At 45.8% G+C, this 18,197-nt stretch overlaps 2 non-coding genes across 2 annotated transcripts; one reads left to right on the forward strand and one right to left on the reverse strand.

Moving 5' to 3' along the window:
• Positions 1–7,026: 7,026 nt before the first annotated feature.
• TRNAC-GCA lies at positions 7,027–7,098 on the reverse strand. Its single transcript has one exon. It is a non-coding gene; the product is annotated as a tRNA-Cys (tRNA).
• A 10,346-nt stretch (positions 7,099–17,444) lies between these two features.
• On the forward strand, positions 17,445–17,516 carry TRNAG-UCC. The gene has a single exon. It is a non-coding gene; the product is annotated as a tRNA-Gly (tRNA).
• The last annotated feature ends 681 nt before the right edge of the window (positions 17,517–18,197 follow it).

The following is an 18,197-nucleotide window of genomic DNA, read 5'->3' on the forward strand; positions in this document are numbered from 1 at the left end:
GCCTCTGGCCAGGAGGGATTTTATAGTTCAGTATATAGAAAGGTGGTTACCCTTCCCTTTATATTTATGATACGCCCCCCAAATCACAGATAGGGTGAAACACTGGCTGTGATTTCTTCCTAGAGCTCTAGGAGAAAACAGAGTTAATAATGCATCTCTAAATATACTACGAACTGTATAAAAACTAACTATTTTCTACATCTCAAGGACGATTTTAACCAGATGATTCTGGGAAACTTTCACGGGAGAGTTCATCAGCCACTTTGTTAGAAGCTCCTGAAATGTGTTGTATGTCGAAATCAAAATCCTGGAGAGCTAAACTCCTCCGAATAAGGTTTTTGTTATTTCCCATGGTGGTATGAAGCCACTGTAGCGCAGCATGGTCAGTTTGCAGGTGGAAACGCTGTCCCCAAACATGGGAGTAGCTTTTCCAGAGTGTAGACAATGGCGTAACATTCTTTTTCACTGATTGACCAGTGGCTTTCCCTCTCAGACATCTTCTTGCTGAGAAACACAACAGGGTGGAACTCTTGCTTCGGTCCTTCCTGCATTAAGACTGCTTCCACACCACACTCAGATGCATCTGTGGTTACTAGGAACAGTTTGTCAAAGTCTGAGGTCCTTAGCACAGGGTCATACATGAGTGTCACTTTACACTGGTTAAAGGCCTTCTGACACTCTTCAGTCCACTGAACTGCATTTGGCTGTTTCTTTTTGGTTAGGTCTATCGGTGGGGTGGCGATTTGGCTGTATTGTGGTACAAATCGCCTGTAATATCCAGCCAAGCCTAAGGAGGATTGGACCTGTTTCTTTGACTTTGGGACAGACCACTTTTGGATAGCATCCACTTTGGCCTGTAGGGGGTTGATAGTTCCTTGACCCACCTGGTGTCCAAGGTAAGCCCCTCTGTTTAGGCCTACTTGACACTTCTTAGCCTTAACAGTTAGTCTTCCCTCCCTTATGCGCTCGAAGACTTTTTGTAGATGTTCCAGGTGTTCTGCCCAGGAATCCGAAAATATGGCCACATTGTCTAGGTAGGTGATTGCATATTCTCCCAATCCCGCTAGGAGACCATCTACAAGTTTTTGGAAGGTGGCGGGTGCATTCCACAGCCCGAAAGGCAGCACATTAAATTCATACAGCCCGACGTGTGGTGAAGGCTGATCTTTCCTTGGCAGATTCATCTAGCGGTACCTGCCAGTACCCCTTGGTTAAATCCAAGGTAGAGATGAACTGGCCCATCCCAGTTTCTCCAATAGTTCATCTCTGTGTGGCATTGGACAGTTGTCTGGGCGAGTTACAGCATTTAGCTTACAGTAGTCCACACACAAGCGTATCTCCTCATCTGGTTTGGGAACTAGAATCCCTGGAGATGCCCATGCACTGCCAGAGGGGCGGATTACACCCATCTGTAGCATATCCTGGATCTCCCATTCTATAGCAGTTTTAGCTTGAGGAGACACCCAGTAAGGTTGGGCTAAAATTGGGAGAACATTACCTGTGTCAATGGAGCGGTATACCCATTCAGTTAGTCCTGTGGTGGCTGAGAAAGTCAGAACGTAGCTAATGCACAGCTCCTGGATCTGCTGTCGCTGCATATGCCAAAGGGTCATGGAGAGGTTCACCTCTTCCATGCCAAAATCACTTTTCCCTCTGTAGTAGACACCTTCAGACCACTCAGCATCATCTCCTCCCTGGGCTGTAAACTGACAAACCTTTAATTCTCTCAAATAAAAGGACTTTAGAGAATTGATATGGTACACCTTAGGCTTTCAGTTTGAGGTGTGGAATGCTATGAGATAATTAACAGCTCCCAGATGCTCTTGGACTGTGAATGGCCCTTCCCACGACGCTTCCATTTTATGGGCCTGGAGCATCTTTAAGACCATGACCTGGTCCCCTACTTTGAAGGAACGCTGTCTGGCATGTTTATCATAGCAGGCTTTTTGCTCTTTTGGGGCATCCTTTAGGTTTTCTTTACCAAGGACTAAAGAGGTTTGGAGGGTGTTTTGTAGGTTGGTTACAAAGTTCAGAATGTTATTTCCTGGAGAAGGTGTAAATCTCTCCCATTGCTGCTTCACCAACTGTCATGGCCCCTTAACCTCGTGGCCATATACAAGTTCAAATGGTGAAAATCCTAAACTGGGATGGGGTACAGCTCGGTAGGCAAAGAGCAACTGCTGCAACACTAGATCCCAATCATTGGAGTGCTCATTTATGACTTTATATCATGGCCCCCAAAGTTCCATTAAACTTCTCCACCAGGCCATTTATTTGATGATGGTAGGGGGTGGCAACCAAGTGATTCACCCCTGAGCTTCCCAAAGGCTTTCCATAGTTCCTGCCAGGAAATTAGTTCCTGCGTTTGTAAGGATGTCGGAGGGCCAACCTACCCTGGCAAAAATGTCCGTTAGTGCCTGACACACACTTTTAGCCTAGTGTTGCTTAGAGCTACTGCTTCCAGCCATCAGGTGGCAAAATCCATGAAAGGATGTACTGCTTTCCTCTGGGTGTCTTTTTTGGAAAAGGACCCAGAATATCAACAGCTACTCGCTGAAATGGAACCTAAATGATGGGGAGTGGCTAGAGAGGGGCTTTGACCTGGTCTTGGGGTTTTCCCACTCTTTGGCACACCTCACAAGACCGGACATAGGTAGAAACATCCTTGCCCATTCCCTCCCAGTGGAACGACTTTCCCAAATGGTCTTTGATTCTGTTCACCCCAGCATGGCCCCTAGGATGATCGTGGGCTAAGCTTAATAGCTTTACCCGGTACTTAGTTGAAACTACCAACTGTCTCTGAGGATGCCAGTCTTCCTGGTGTCCACCAGAAAGAGTTTCCTTGTATAAAAGTTCTCTTTCTACAATAAACCTGGATCAATTAGAAGAGCTGAGAGGTGGTGGGTTGCTCCGTGCCGCCGTCCAAGCGCTCTGGAGGCTTTCATCTGCTTCCTGTTCGGTCTGGAACTGTTCCCTTGATGCTGGAAACATCAGTTCCTCACTGGATGGTGGACCTGGGCTTCGTCCGTCTGGAAGCGACGTGGAGGATAGGGCTGTTTCCATTGACTGTGAACAGCTCTCTGCTGGTGCACTATGTTGGGGTTCAGCTCCAGCTGAGCCTCTTGTGTAGGGTTATCTACTGCTGCTGGTGCAGGTTCGGTGGGGCCCTCTGGTGTTGGGGTTGAAAGTACTGGATTCAGTGCTGGCAATGGTTCTGGTGCTGGTTGTTTTGCCGGTTCCGGTTCTGGGACCGGATCCACTGGATCCGGTTCTGGGACTGTTGCAGACGTTGGCATAGGGTCTGGTTCCATCACCCCAACCAGGTCCTGGTAGAAGTTTCTAGAACAGAGCTAGGTGTGACAGCTTGCTTAGCCTGGCTGTGGGTGACCATTCCCACCCTCTTGGCTAGCTTCACATGATTGGCCAAGTCTTCCCCCAAGAGCATGGAGATGGGATAATCATCATAGACTGCAAAAGTCCACATTCCTGATCAGCCCTTGTGCTGGATCAGCAACTTGACTGTAGGCAAGTCAAAAGAATTTGACTTGAAGGGTTGAATCATCACTTGGACCTCTGGGTTGATTAAATTGGGGTCCACTACAGAAGCATGGATAGCCGACATTTGTGCTCCAATGTCCCTCCACGCGATGACCTTCTTTCCACCCACAGTCACAGTTTCCCTCTACTCTGAGGGTATCTGGGAGGTATCTGGGCCTGAGGACCTCTGGTGTGATTCCGGTGCAATGAACTGTAATCTGTTGGGGTTCTTGGGGCAGTTGGCCTTTACATGCCCCGGCTCGTTACATTTAAAGCATCGTCCAGCTGACGGATCACCGGGGCATGGTGGGTTGCTGGAGAACGGTGTGGTGGGACGATAAGGTGTCTGGAGTGTTCCTTGGTGTGTAGTTGGGGCCTTGGGCTGCTCCCGGTAGTAGGGTGTGGTCTGAGGGTGTGCCTTCTTGTATCTGCTCTGACTGCGACCAGGGTTGTTTCTCTCTCCTCCCTCCACCCATTTTGTTCTTGCTTGCCCCACCTCTCTGGCGGTCCGGGACTGCTCGTATTGATCAGCATAAGCGAGACTTTCTGCTGAGTCCATTTTCTTAGCCCATAAACACTGTTTTATATCCTCATTGGACATATTCAGGAATTGCTCCTGAGTCATCAAATCACACATTCCTTCAAAGCTATTTACATCCCTTCCTTTGATCCATTTATCTAACAGATCCTTTATCTGGTTTATATAAGCCACATTACTTAGCCCAGGTCCTCTCTTAAGGGCTCTAAATGTTACTCAGTAAGTTTCAGGTGTAACTTGAAATTGTTTTAAAACCATATCCTTTAATTTATTATAGTCAGAAGCCTCATCAATAGGCATCTTATTGAATATGTCCAGAGCTCTTCCAGTCAATTATGTGACCAATGTGGTCATCTTGTGAGCTTCAGGAATTTTATGGAGTGTGCACAATCTCTCAAAGGAGAGAAAATATTCAGCAATATCACTGGATTCATCATACTGTGGACATAGTGGATTTTTGGGTAAGGATTGTTAGAGTTATCTGGTATATTCTGTTGAGCCTTTGCCTTCTCTATCTCCAGTGCATGCTACCTCTCTTTTTCCTTTGCCTCCATTTCTCTCCTGTGGGCAGCCTCCATTTCTTTTTCTTTTGCCTCCATTTCTCTTTTCTTTTCCTTCATAGCTCTCCTGTGGGCAGCCTCCTGGGCTTTTTCTGCCTCTTTCGCTGCCTCCATAGCTCGCCGGTGTTCCTTTTCTTTCTCTTTTGCTTCCTGTCTGGTTAACTCCAGTTTGTGTTGTGCCTTGCTTTCTGTCATCCTAACCTCTCTGTTTTTAACTAACTTTACACCCGAGAGTTAGAAAGAAAACAACAAAAATCTGGCTTGTAAAAGTTTGCTGCGCTATAACCTGATACCTATATTTCTATGATAGTTATTCTCAGCCTACAAAAAAAATCCTTTTGTTATACCTGCTGCTCTATCCCCCAGGCAGAGAGACAGAATCTACAGCTGCAATCACCTTTTACAAAACCCTTTAAAATCCTGCTGTCCTTCTGGTTCAGAATGATTTCAAAATAATCCCACCGCTCTGCCACCATGTCAAGGTTCATTCCCCATTCTGAACTCAAGGGTACTGATGTGGGGACCTGCATGAAAGACCCCCCTAAGGTTATTCTTACCAGCTTAGGTTAAAAACTTCCCCAAGATACAAACTTTGCCTTGAACCATATGCTGCCACTATCAAGCATGTTAACAAAGAACAGGGAAAGAGCCCACTTGGAGACTTCTTCCCCCAAAATATCCCCCTAAGCCCTACACCCCCTTTCCTGGGGAAGGCTTGATTAAAATCATCACCAATTTGTACAGGTGAACACAGGCCCAAACCCTTGGATCTTAAGAACAATGAAAAATCAATCAGGTTCTTAAAAGAAGAATTTTAATTAAAGAAAAGGTAAAAGAATCACCTCTGTAAAATCAGGATCATAAATACCTTACAGGGAAATCAGATTCAAAACATAGAGAATCCCTCTAGGTAAAACCTTAAGTTACAAAAAGACACAAACAGGAATATACATTCCATCCAGCACAGCTTATTTTACCAGCCATTAAACAAAAGGAAATCTAACACATTTCTAGCTAGATTACTTACTAACAGTTGTAAGGCTGCATTCCTGATCTCTTCCCGGCAAAAGCATCACACAGACAGACGAACCCTTTGTTTTCCCCCTTTCAGATTTGAAAGTATCTTGTCTCCTCATTAGTCATTTTGGTCAGGTGCCAGCGAGGTTACCTTAGCTTATTAACCTTTTACAGGTGAAAGGGTTTTGCCTCTGGCCAGGAGGGATTTTATAGCACTGTATACAGAAAGGTGGTTACCCTCTCCTTTATATTTATGACACCTGTTTTCACCATTCACACATGATTTGTTATATATATCAAAGAGAGATTAATATGGAGATATCACAATATTTACAGTTCATTTAAATGTTAAGTTCTCCTTTTGATTTCAATTAGCAGAATACAGCATAAACAGGAACTCTAACCTCTAAGCATATATATGTAAACACACAAAAACAGAAACATTATATACCAGTATGTCCCTAAAGGTTGAATTTGGATCATTTTTCCTGCAGGATGCTTAACCCTTTCCAGCCATGTGTCACACCACCTCTTTGCATTTCTGTTTTAAAATATATAAGGGTTGGTTTTCTGCTGTATTAATCTGATGATTTGACAAATTGATGAGTTGATTCCAATGCAATTAATTCATTGATTGACTGATTTGACCTCAACTTTCTAGTTGTATGGTTTGATGCTAGTTTAGTTGAGTTGGGTTTGTAGTAGATTAATCTTCGATGTGTATTCTTGATTGGATTAGTTCATTTTAATAAAGCGTATAAAAGAGATATTGAGTCATATTTATTTTAATAAGAATCTTGGCTCCTTCATGCTCAGCCAGCAGCATCTGGGCCCCCAGGACAAGGCATGAGAAGAATCCATTGGCTCTGAGCAAGAAAATAGCCACCAAGAAGCTGGTCGGAGCTGCCAGGATCCCCAGAAAGGCCGCCATGCCCAGGGCCAGAAATAGCCCTAAGAAAGTGGTGGCTGCAGCAGGGACCAAAATGGCAGAGAAAAGACCCCAAAGGGTCTAAGCTGCTAAGTCCAGAAGGTGGTCAATATCCCACCTAAAACCAAGTCATGAGAGAGCCAGGCCCCAAAGCCAGGGCGAAGAAGGTGGTCCTGAGAAAGAAGAGATTTCCGTGGGGATAACTCCTGTCTCCCAACGGCTCTTTTAAGAATCACCATAGACCTCCCAGAGAGAGCCAGGTCCCTCAGGCTGTTGTTGGGGTACAGTGTGTCATACTTAGAGGATTGGATCTGATTTCAGCTGATGGACAAGTTTGCTAGATTTTTAGACATTATACAAGCCCCCGCCCCGCACCATTCAGTGGAACTGCTGAACATACTAGAGATGGATATGAAAATATATTAAAAATACAAAAACAACTCCTAAGGGAGCACCTGGATTTGAACCAGGGACCTCTTGATCTGCAGTCAAATGCTCTACCACTGAGCTATACTCCCTGTGCTCAAGGATTGTTGGAGCTAGTTTCTTGAGGATTATGAAGGACACACCCTAGTTCAAAGAGCTCTTGTTACACTCCCAGCCATGGGTGCTTTCAAAATGGGGTTTTATTAAACATTATAGGTGCTGGAAAGCACCACACCTTGCACAATCCCCACACCTGCTCAGTCTCACCAGACCACAACTACTACTTATCTGGGACCACACCCTGCTCCCCAGCTCTGTGCAATTTAACCTCTCCAGCATTCCTCCACACCCTTAAAGGCACAGGGCACATGTAAATAGAACTCATTACTCCCCATAGCACTAATTAAGGAACTCCCAAATAATGGCATTCTGACCAGAAACACAGAGCTCCCAGACTCTGATTTAGAAACACAGAGCTCCCGAGAGTGTCAGCCACACCCCTGTGCCTTGCAGCAGACTGAGACACTGGCAGCGAGGAGGGCCCATAATGAACAGGTCCCTTTTTTATATTTTGCACAATTGTGGTTCAGTGGGCGAATTCTTGTCTCCCATCCAGCAGGCCTGGGCTTAATTCACAGCCAATGCCGAGCTGAGTTTTCTGAGCAAAGGCTGACGGAACTGGGTATGTTTAGTTTGCAAAAGAGGAGATTCAGGGAGGATATGATAGCGGTCTTTAAATACTTGAAAGGCTGCCATAAAAAAGATGGAGAAAAGTTGTTCTCGCTTGTCACAAGAGGCAATGGGTTCAAACTATAGCATAGCAGATTTAGATTAAATGTCAGGTAAGACTTCCTAAGTGTAAGAACAGTAGGACAATGAAACTGACTGTCTAGTTCATGGAAGCTCCTTCACTGGCGCGTTTCAAAAGGAGGCTGGAGAGCCATCAGTCTTGGATGGTTTAACCACAACAAATCCTGTATGTTGGCTGGGGTTTAGACTAGATGACCCTTGCAGTCCCTGGTAATGCTATGGTTCTATGCTTAGATGTAGAAATTACAGGATGCAAACTTGAAGTAAGGGCCAGTTTCCCCTCCTAACATGTAAAGTTTTTATATCCAAACACAATGACTTTCTGAATGATCTGTCCTAGTTCAACCTTCAGATGTTGGGGTGGATGTACGACTCACTGGGTCAAATTCTCTGGACTTTGTTATGCAGCTGGTCAGACCAGACGTCCATAGAGATCTCATCTGCCTCTAAAATCAAAATACAGTCTTAAATTAGTCCACAGACACTAGTTTTCCCCTAACCTGATCCCCAGCAAGGGTAATCCAAGGAAGAAGGCTGTTTAGCAAGGAAAGAAGAAGGATAGCCTTCACCCCATGGAGGAATCAGATTCCAGATTGGTTAGGTGCCACACTGCCCTCATTTCTCCTAGCTTTTAAGATGGTTGAGCAGCATGTGGTAGTGTATCTAAATTAGAGAGTTCCTGTGGAGAAGTGGGTTTGAATTCTGTTTCTGACAAGCACTGGCTGAGTTTGTCTTGAATTTGTCCCCCTCTCCCAAATATTCCCTATTAATTTTAACATAGTCAAATCTTTAATGAAGTGTGATATTCTCCTCCTCATTCCCAGAGTTTTTTTTTCACTCTAAAGGTTCCTGTCCTCACAGCTACTGAGAGGGATTGATTTGGGGAAGGGGTTTTCACTTTGAAGTTTCCATAACAAGACATTTCCAAGTCATGCCCAGGAGCACACAGTCTCAGATCTGTGTGAATGAAGAGAGAAAATAGGAACCATTCACCCACAAACTGCCCACCCACACACTCTGCTCCATGCTGCGAGAAAATATCCCACAGAGCAGATTGAGTGCAAGGGGTTCAGTTTGACATGCAGGTAATTTAGTTGACTCTAATTGGGCTCCTCAGACTAGGGTCACTCTGCAAGTGGAGAAGCTGCTGAAGAGCAATGTTTAGCAGGTGCAGGAAGGAGAGCAGGTTCACTATTCAAATTCTGCAGTTTACAATTTTTCAAAACTGGTAATAACCAAAACCAACATTTCTAATGGGAAGGTGGATGCAGAGCAGTAAAACTGGTGATTCCCAGACCTCCTATGGGGGTGGAATGGAAATTAATAATGTGAGGATCACTTGGGAAATTAGCCGTTACTGACAAGATTTTTCTCTGTTCTAATTTCAAGTTTATAGTATTATTTAGAGGAATCAGTAATTATTTTTTCTATATTAATTAAACCCTAAACTTTATTTAATCAAACCATAACAATTAAGGCCCCCAGTTTTTTCCTCTCTTGTAGCAAGAATGAATTAGTTTTATACCATCCCTCACATTCCATGGAATAACAGCAGCAGCATGAAGAAAGAGCCCAGCCAATATCTCACTGTCGGGTCTGCAGGTGGCCACGTCCCCTCGGTTTGAGTACTGCCATTGCAGGAATGAAGGTTTCAATAGAATTCAATACCCAGGCTCAGACAAGAGACACAGCAAGGTTTTGCTGTTCATGGATCTGTGCAAAGGAAATTATTTCTCTGTGTGAAATTGAGGCAGGACATGAAACATCCACATGGTGATGCAATGCCCTAAGGAATATGGGTGAAGGACTGAGACTGAGAACTGGATTAACTCCACTCACCTGGGTTTGAAAGAACATATTTTTATTTCGAGAAGGGGAATATGGAATTCATTCAGACCGGGGGTGGGGGGGGGAGGTGTGAACAGTGTTGTGGCTTCTTTAGTTCTTTTTAAAACGTGAACATGATTCCTCGAAAGGGTGAGCGGCAATGCCCAGAGCTGCCTTTAGTCCCAGGCTGGGGTCTCCTGGGTGGTGGGAAATGTCCCACTGGAGATGTCCCTTGTCTTAGATGAAAGAAGGATGTTGGATGGAATTTATCACACAACCCTCCCTGCTCCCCAGAGCCCCACAGGGAGAATCTAGAGAAGGGGGAGTCATTTCTCACCTGCATTCCCAGAACAGCTGCTCAGACTCCTCCCTGCCTACTCATCCCTGGATTTATGCTGAGCTCATGGGTCCTTCTGCTCCAAAGGCTCCAGAGTCCTGGGGTCTATAGAAACCCTAACCTTAACTCCAAGTGGCCTACCCATAGGAACCCTAACCCTAGGGCAGGGAGCCCAACCCATAGGAATCCAGTGACTCCCTGCACAACTGCAATGCCCGGGAGGACCCTGGAAGGGAAGGAAAGAACAGAAAACAGAGAGGAAAGAAACAGAGAGAAAACACCCCTTCTCTCTGCCCTTCCTCTCCCTTCAAGAAATGTTATAAATGGGGAAACTCCCCACCATGAACAGCAGAGAAAACAGAGAGATAGTCATCACCTGATGTACAGGGACTGCCTTTGTTCATGAAATCCCTGTGAGAGAAAATAGTCACAAGAGCTGGAGTTGTGGGCTACTGTGTTTTCTTTTCCAGATGTTCAATAATTTGCAACACTGAGACCTGGCTCAGGGCTGAGCAGCAGGAAGATCTAAGTCAGAGGGGTAGGATGGCGGGGGGGGGGGGGGGGGGATTATCACTTGATTAAAATTAAATTGCAAAATACTCTCCCTTCACTCCATCAAAAGACTCCACTTCAGCCATTAACCCCCCTCCATGTGCTATATGCCTGCATGGTGGGGAGGGAGGGAGGGAATACAAGTTTGGGTCAGTTCTAGCTTCTCTTCATGTTCCTTTTATGTTACAAGAATAATGAAATTAACCAGTGGGGGAGTGAAGAGACTGAAAGATAACTAAACGAGAAAACAGTGTTGTGACCGTGGGCCAGAAAGGGATAAGCAACTTGCAGGCTAGTTGACCCAGATTCAACCTTTAGAGACATATCAGGAGTTAATGATTGTGGTTTTTTGTGTTAGAGTTCCTATCTATGCTGTATTCTGTTAATTCAGAGATCAAAAGAAGATCTTAACATTTAAATGTACTAATGTCACTGTCTTAATTTATCTTTTAAGTTTGTGGTAAATCATCTGCAAATGGCAGAGATAGTCAATTGCCTTATATTGATCCATGTAGCTAATTACCTATGATGTTTAGGAAATAGGTCTACTTCAAAAGCCTATTGTTCACTCAAGGACTGGTGCTGTCAAGAAGCGGCCAAAAATCTCTATAAAGACTCTTGGGACCTGATCCTTTCATCTCAGATCTGCTTAAGCTTTATTCAGGGGAAGTTTGAATCATAAAACTGAGGTGTCCAGCCTCATCTGGATTGCCCTGATATTGAATATTTGGACATTGGACTATAACCTGAAGAACTGATTCTGGAAAGGACTCTTTGCAATTCTAAAGCAGACCAGCTCTATTGTGAAACTGACCTAAGGATTCTATTCCTGTCTGTCTGTATAATGATCATTCAGCACATACACTCTCTTTTCTTTTTGTAATAAATCTTAGTTTAGTTATTAAGAATTGGCTGTAAGTGTGTATTTGGGTAAGATCTGAAATATTCATTAACCTGGTGGATAATGTGTCTGATCCTTTGGGATTGGTAGAACTTTTTATATGATGAACAAGATTTTCAGTCGCCCTCACCATATTTGACTTAGCTATCTGGGAGAAAGCCCACGGCTGGTTTGTTTTAAGGGAACTGTGCTTTGGCTTCTGGGTAACCAGTAAGACATTATGGATGTTATTTTGTTGGTGTCTAAATCTGAGTATCAGAATAATCACCAGCTTTGGGGATTGTCTGCCCCATTCTTTGCAATTTGCTCCAATTGAGCCACCTCAGCGTGGCCCTCCTGAGACCCTGGTCGCAAAAGTATTGATACAATGAAATGAAGCCTAAGGTGGGAGGCAGGGGAGAGAAGCAAAGCATATTGAGGTCCTACCACCGTTTGAACTCACATTGTTGGATTCAGAGTTCGGAGCACTGATCATTTCACCATGGAGCCAGCGTCTAGCCTCACCTCTGCATACATGAGGTGAGCTGCACTGAGAGAGACAGTATCATGTTTAAATTATTACTTCTCTTCACCTGTCACTATCTACTGCCACACCCCAGTTGTCTTTCCTCCTTGCCTCTGCCTTTCCACCTCTCAAAGGACTTCTGTACATCAGATACATTTACCCTGCTGTATTTACCCCAGTAGAGCTCCCCATGGAGACACTCTCTTTCCTGGAGAAGAATGGCCTGTTTTCTGTTTAGATTATATTGCTTTGGGAGGGGATTAAATGATCAAAAATCCCCTCTTAGTCTGGGATAAGGAAGTCCACATGAACAGCGAGACCAGCAGCCCCAGCTCTCTCTCTCTCTCTCCTTTTCCTGGTGAAAGTTTCATTGACATCAGTGTGGCTTGGTTAGGGGGAAGTCCTTAATGCTCACATCTTTAAGAACACAGAACTCTTCAGAAAGCCATGAGCTGTGACTATACCACTTGGTGGATTACCACTGTCAAAGTTGAAATGCCAGTAGGGATCCTGAGTGAGCCAGCTTACCCCTTGCTCCCACGGCTAGGGAAGCCATAAACCGGCCACTTTGACAGCACCAAGGAACACTTCCAGTGCTGGCTCAGCAGGCACAGAATGACAGCTGAATGTGAATTTGGTCATTCGAAGGGGCACTGGCATTGCTGACTCACAAGATTGGACCTCAGTGAGAAAAGTATCCCAGTGGCTATAGCTGCCTGCAGTGTCCTGCATAACACCTCCAAAGCAAAGGAGGAAAAGTCTCCATCGGGTGGAGGAGGGAAGTGGAGTGGCAGTTTGCTGAATCTGAACAGCCAGATACAAGAGCTCCAGGCAGAGCTGTACAGCTCAGGGAAGCTTTGCAAGACCATTTTAATAGTGAGCCAAAGTAGTGTGCGTTGTTGTAGTGTGCTTTACCTGGCACTGCTCTTTTACAGCCCGGTATGAATCATGTGGTGATTGCTTTATATGTGGCAATATGACATTGATAGCCAAATAGCTGCATTAACAACAGTCTTACCAGTATGTGAAACTGAACGATAACAGATAATCGGTTGCTTACAAACTCCTGATAACCAGCCGGCATATGTTGTGAAGTAATAAAGATGAATTATGTTCAAAATAATAGAATTTTTATTCTGTAACAAAATGAGTTTTAAAAAAACCTGTGGGATTTTAAAACGAATACATTAAAACCGTAATAAATTAAGAGAACAGAACTTATGAAGGGGAAGGAACATTCATGTCTATTTCACCTACACATACACCACCCGTGGCTTTCACAGGTCAGCCTATGTGAAGCTGTGATTCTCTTTAATGTCCATGTGGAAAGTTGAGGTCCTGATACTGAGTTTGAATGGGCTGCAAAGGGAGATGATCTAGGGATTGTTGAATCTGCAGATCCACCAGGGTCTGCAGAATCTGTATTTGAGGCCTGAGAAGCCCCATTATGTACTGGTGCAGCTCCCTCTCCTTTTCCTGCACCTGGCTCCTCTCCACTCTATCCTTTTCCAGGCTGGCTATGATGTGCACCCTGTGCACACTGTCTCATGGAGCATTGACTTGCAGGATCTCCTGTAACATGTCATCCCAAGTCCTCTTTTTTTCTCCTCCTTCTCTGGCTCAGGCGTTGCATGGGTGTGGAGGGGGGAGCCCCTGAAGGCTGCAATGGCAGCAGCTGCAGATAAAACACGCAGAGGTTTCATTGTCAGTGTATTCACGGCAGAAAGCAAAACTTCAGAGGCTGAACTTACTCCCTTTTCTCCCCTGAATTTTTAAGCACTACATTCTCACTTCTGCTTGGGGTTGCTTGTACAGGATGCCAGTCACAGCATCAGCCACGGTGAGTATAGCCCTCCCGGGGTTGGGGAAATGAGGAGGGGGAATAGCTCAGGTGCATGATTCTGCAACTGGCCGGAATGCAGTGGAGTCAGAAATAGCTCCTGGCTCACTGTGAAGCTGGTCACCTGTCCCCCTTTCTCCTTCTCCTCCTTGCTGTCCATGCTGCTGGTTCTGCTTCTCACCTTCTCCTGCATCCCCTAAGCAATCGGCTCATAGACATCTCTGTTTCTCTGGCTGTTTTGGAGGTGTGCCTGCACAGCGTCTTCTCCCCACAGGCTCCTGTCTGCTCCAGGCAGACATGCATCTGGAGTGTGTAGCCGGCATGGTCAGCTGAGCATTTGCACTCAACAATGGAGAGCTGCTAGCTGTGCTCGCCAAGCCGGGCAATCAGGAAGATGAATTCACAAGATTCAAAAATTCACAGATCTTTGTGTGTGTGTTTGTGTGTGTGTGTGTGTGTGTGTGTGTGTAGGGGGGGTTTTCTGGTCTACGTGACCCCTGGGCTGTGGAAATCACAATGGTGACCAGAGTGGTCAGTGTGGGACATTGTTGGACAAGTGCTGGAGGACAATAATGCTCAACCTAAGTAATGCAGTGTTTACACTAACACTGGATTAAGCTAAGTATGTTGGCCTTGGGTCTATGCTGCTCGGGGAGGTAGTGTTATTAAGTTTGCGTAACGGGACACTGATGTCAGCAGGAGTCTGATGGACGGGAAGGGGTTAACTCCTCATTGTGGGCTGAGGAAGCCATGCCCACACGTCCCTACTGGGCATGTACCAAGTGCACTACAAGTAGAAAAGGGAGCATCCCAGCTCAGTCTGGGTTGACCACCAGTGAAGAAGGATGTGTGCTGCTGGTGCCTCTCTTGGAGCAGCCGCCCTGGCCCCAGTTCCAGCCCCACAGAAGCCAGCGGTGCTGAGACCCCGGCAGATGCTTGGATGCCTGCGAACACCTCAGGGACTTTGGAGCAACCGGCACCAGTCCAGGCAGTGGAATCTGGGAACCCTGAAGTCACCCAGACCACAGAGACAGGAGTCAGGGTAGGAAGTAGCCCAAGGGAGGGACTACTCATAGAACCAAGCATAGTCGGTGTGTTGCACTTGGATGCCCGCTGACTCGGTGGTGCACTCACTCAGCGCCACCAGGGCCCTGGGCTGGGACCCCCTACACTGGCTACCCCACCCTGGGGTGGTGGCCCCCCTCTTCAGGCCACTAGGCCTTGCTGCCCATCAAATCAGAGTAGCTTTATTGACTCTGGCTGCTTGGCCTTGCTGCTCTGCAGAGAAGTGTGTCCCCATTGACTTGGTCCATGGGGCCCTATTGCTCTGTGGATCAGGGCAATTATATGGACTCTGGCCACTAGGCCTTACCCCATAACACTTGACATAACACTGCAGTGTAGATCAGGTTAGAGTATGTGTGTGTGGGGAGAGCCTTCAGCTAAAAGGGGAAAAGCATCTTTCCAAGACTGCCATTTCTGCTCCTTCTGCGGAGTTCCTGGGGCAGGAGACACCTCAGGAAAGTTTCCTTTTCAAGGTATCAATACTAAAATTGGTGAAAGTTCAGACTCAACATGGCCTGACATCAGAATTCCAATACCCTAACCCGGAGCTAACACTAATGGTCTGGCATATTGAATGAAATGCTCAGTGCTAGGCTGCAGCTGATATGCAACAGTATTTCACGAGGAGAAGACCAGCTAATTGCATGATTATTTACTAGCTTGGGGTTCCAGTTCCGTTTCCCATTCAGTTCACACAAAAGTGTCTGATTTCCCAGCTCATTCAAACATACCGACCTGCGGCTGGAGTTCCCCTCCGCCACTTGTTACCAGCCAGTGCTGGAATGTTTCACATGGACACTGTCAGGAAGAGACATGGGCGTAGGTGCTGACTCCACCAGCAGCCAAGCTCACCTCCCTCCCCTCCCACCCCCAGCACTGCAGGACCCACTGGACCCTACTGGATGTGTCCTTCCAGTTTGACAGTGAACCATTGCTAGTTGCTCTTTGAGTGCAGCCTTTCAAGCTGTTGTGCACCCTCTCTGCTGTCACAGAATCATAGAATATCAGGGTTGGAAGGGACCTCAGGAGGTATCTAGTTCAACCCCCTGCTCAAACCAGGACCAAGCCCCAACTAAATCATCCCAGCCAGGGCTTTGTCAAGCCTGACCTTAAAAACTTCCAAGGAAGGAGATTCCACCACCTCCCTAGGTAGATGTCATTTCATCTAGACCACATTTTCCAACTTTGCTTATGAGACCATCATGTGGGACTGCAAAAACCCTCACTAAAATCAAGATATGTCTACTGCTTCCTGCCTGCCCACTAGGCTGGTAACCTTGTCAAAGGAGGAAATTAGGTTGGTTTGGCATGATTTCTTCTTGACAAATCTTTGCTAGCTTTAATTTATAACCCTACAAGTCTCAATTGATAGTTTAACCATTTCTTCCATTCTCTTTGCCAGTGTCAATGATTAGCTTGACTGGTCTTTAATTCCTACGGTCCTCTTAGTGTCTATCACTCTTTAAAAAAGGGAACAATGTTTCCCATTCTCCAGTTCTTTGGGCCCTTACCTGTGCTCTACCATGAGTTCTTGAAGATAACCACTAATGGGTCCAAGATTGCTTCAACTGGTTCCTTATGTACCTGAAGCATGTAGTGCCCCCAGCGGGGCAGAGGCTGGTGCAGGGAAGCAGCCTGGATTGGGCTGGGAAGAGGATGGTAGTTCTGGTGCTCAGAGAACAGGCCATAAAAAAGTCAATTCCACCCACTGTGAAAAATCAGCATGGAGCTAGGAGCAGAGCTGGGGTTTCTGCTTTCACTCCTGCTGTGGCATGCAGGGAACCCAGGGGCAATCCTCAAAGAGCATTTGGAACTGAATTGGGGAAACCGGCCTTTCATAACAGGCAGCTCAAGTTTAGATGAACTGGTTTTTGTTTTGTCTTGTTTTTTTACAATTTCTTATAACACTAAATAATCCTTCAATTCCAGTGTCACAATCCGTGAAATTGCTTCAGCCTTGTATTTTGCCCAGGGCGAAACTGAACATCGCTTCACATACAAGTGAGTGGAGATCAATCACTTTTCAAGAGTGACTGCATATAGAAGACAAGTGTTGTGTTTCATTCCTTATGTCCTGGCACCATCGTGTGGCCATCTCCTTTCCTCACCTTTCTGTAACAAGTTTTGGTAGTTGGTCCAGCAACTTTATTTCCCCAGGAAAGATGCAGGAACAGGAGTTGCCTGCATGTACCAAACATCCATAGAATGAGGCGTCCGTCCTTGTCAAAAAATCATCTCCCTCCTTCAGTTCAGTGGCCGCTACTGTTTGTTCTCCCAAAGATTGGCAGCAGCAAGATCAAACCCCTCTGTACTGAGCAGGAAGGAACTCAAAGATTTGCTTTTAAACGGAGCAGCCTCCTTCTTTCTTGAGTAAGATGAATTTATCTTCATTTCCCTTGTCTTAGGGGAGGAGTGGAGCTGGGACCAACTCCTGCTGGGATATAGCTCCCCTCTCCCCATTGTTCAGTCATTAGGGGACCCTGTCTCTGCCCAGACCTGACATGCTGCCCCCCACTCAAACCCACCCTGCTCATTAGCTCTGTGGCTGTGTCACTGCTTTGTTTCTACAGTTGACACCTTTGTGAAACATTGTTTTCAAGTGCATTGGTGATATAGTGGTGAGCATAGCTGCCTTCCAAGCAGTTGACCTGGGTTCAATTCCCAGCCAATGCAATATTGTATTTTGTCCCCCTTGTTTGAAATTGGTCTCATTTCCGTCACACTGTGTTAGAATCACATTATTTTACGAGAAAGTGCTCCTTGTAGGAATTTGCTACTGGTAGCAGTTACTCCTATGTAAGGGACAACTAGTGGGGCCACTGGACGATCAAGATGCTAAAGGAGCACTCGAGGATGATAAGGCCATTGCGGAGAAACTAAATGAATTCTTTGCATTGGTCTTCACGGCTGAGGATGTGAGGGAGAGTCCCAAACCTGAGCCATTCGTTTTGGGTGACAGATCTGAGGAACTGTCCCAGATTGAGGTATCATTAGAGATTTTGGAACAAATTGATAAATTAAACAGCAATAAGTCACCAGGGCCAGATGTGAAATTGCAGAACCACTAACTGTAGTCTGTAAACCCTCATTTAAATCAGCTTCTGTACCAGATGACTGGAGGAGAGCTAATGCGACGCCAATTTTTAAAAAGGGCTCCAAAGGTGATCCCGGCAATTACAAGCCTGTAAGCTTGACTTCAGGGCCGGGCAAACTGTCTGAAACTATAATAAAGAGCAATATGTTCAGACACAGAGATGAACAGAATTTGTTGGGGAATCGTCAACGTGGTTTTACTAAAGGGAAATCAGCCTCCCCAGCCTGCTAGAATTCTCTGAGGGGGTCGACACGCTTGGG

Source organism: Dermochelys coriacea, chromosome 28, assembly GCF_009764565.3.
Source record: "Dermochelys coriacea isolate rDerCor1 chromosome 28, rDerCor1.pri.v4, whole genome shotgun sequence".
NCBI lineage: Eukaryota > Metazoa > Chordata > Testudines > Dermochelyidae > Dermochelys > Dermochelys coriacea.